Genomic DNA, 968 nt, shown 5'->3' with positions numbered 1-968 from the left:
ACAGGAAAATAAGAAACCTCCCATGTTATATTTCTTTTTTTTTACAGGCAGAGAATATACCTGTTGTGCGTCGTCCTGATCGTAAAGAGCTCTTGGCTTACCTCAATGGAGAGACCTCAACAGCAGCAGCCATTGATAAGTCAGCCCCCTTAGAAATTCCAACACAGGTATGTTACACTTTCCTCACCTCTCTTTGATAATATATTTATAGTCTGCAGAAAATGATTTGAGTAGAATAACAGTTTAGATATAGAAGAAGTAGCTTAGGTGTATCAGTACTCTCCTTTAATGTTTTATCTCTTTCAGGTGAAGCGTACAGTTGAGGATTCTTCAGACAGCATAGCTAAAAAGCCGAGATATGATGACAGTGATGTACAGAAGATCAAAGAGCAGCTTGCTCTTCGATTTGATGCTCCTAAAAAGTCCTCTATTGTTAGCAATATTGACAGGTTAGAGATATCAATGCAAACTTTCTTTTATCCTCTGAAAAAGAGCTAAAATAAATTTTTTTTTATGGAAGTTATTATGAGTGTTAGTATGCTTTTATCACTTAATCTGAGATTGTCATTTTCCTCAGATCACTGTCGAAAGCTATGTCCATTGAGAGGATTGCTGCTATCAAGGCTAACGTCTGGCTATCAAGAGAACCATGATTAAGGAAGATGTTGATGACCCCTTTGGGTTAGGCAATGACCTGCGCTGCATGTTAGAATTTGATATTGATGTGACCAAAGATATTACAACAAAGAACGACAGTGGAGAACCAGAACTACCATTCTTCAGAGCTCTGGCAAGGTAATTATAATTCTTTTGCATGATACTTTTTCTGTATGAAAATTTTAATGTATGTTTAAAAGTTTGTACATGCCTAGAAACGGAAAGAGGGGGGGGAAAAAAAGTGTATAGGGTTGAATGGATATGTATGCATTTTTATAATTTTTTGGTGGTGGGGCAGATGTTGGAAAGTT

At 36.8% G+C, this 968-nt stretch overlaps 1 pseudogene; it reads left to right on the top strand.

Annotated features, from left to right (window-relative positions):
* The window catches only part of LOC119591789, a 6,528-nt pseudogene that overhangs the window by 3,456 nt on the left and 2,104 nt on the right, over nt 1-968 (top strand).

The sequence above is a fragment of the Penaeus monodon genome, chromosome 29 (assembly GCF_015228065.2).
Source record: "Penaeus monodon isolate SGIC_2016 chromosome 29, NSTDA_Pmon_1, whole genome shotgun sequence".
In the NCBI taxonomy this organism is placed as follows: Eukaryota; Metazoa; Arthropoda; class Malacostraca; order Decapoda; family Penaeidae; genus Penaeus; species Penaeus monodon.
The sequence above is the reverse complement of the archived record's forward strand: the minus strand, read 5'-3'. Positions and strand labels throughout refer to the sequence as shown.